Below are 549 nucleotides of genomic sequence, written 5' to 3'. Positions count from 1 at the left end.
AAGAAAAAGGGATAGCATATTTGCCTACACACTTTCACTGAATAATGCAGGCATTTCACTGACAAAATTCAACTTTTTTTTCTGCGTGATTCATACTTTAATCTAAATCGGGATTTTAAGGCCTTGGTGGAGGTCTGTGCTCTGTGGGTTTCATTCTAGTAGTATTAATACAAATTGTTCAAACAACTGTGCACCAAAGACAAGCTGCTCACCGCCGTTGTGTTGCAGGACTCTCTGTAGTGTCCATCTTGTTGTATATCAAGCTAAAGAACTTTTACTTGATTCATTTCCTTTGGTCACCAGTGAATAATACAAAAAATAAATAAATCCAACTAGTTGTAGTGGGAAATGATGCCGATGACTCCTTTCTTAATGTCGTCAATAATTAGTAATGGACTTTCCTCCACTTCAAAACACATTTTGTCCTCCAAATCAATGACCTTCATACTGCCCTTTTATATTTATACTTAGTGCTGGTCAAACCTCCTCCTCATACTAAACAAAACATTTCGTGTTGTGTTAGATTGTGATTTTAACTCATGGACCTGC

This window comes from Phycodurus eques, chromosome 12 (assembly GCF_024500275.1).
Source record: "Phycodurus eques isolate BA_2022a chromosome 12, UOR_Pequ_1.1, whole genome shotgun sequence".
Taxonomy (NCBI): domain Eukaryota; kingdom Metazoa; phylum Chordata; class Actinopteri; order Syngnathiformes; family Syngnathidae; genus Phycodurus; species Phycodurus eques.
The sequence above is the reverse complement of the archived record's forward strand: the minus strand, read 5'-3'. Positions refer to the sequence as shown.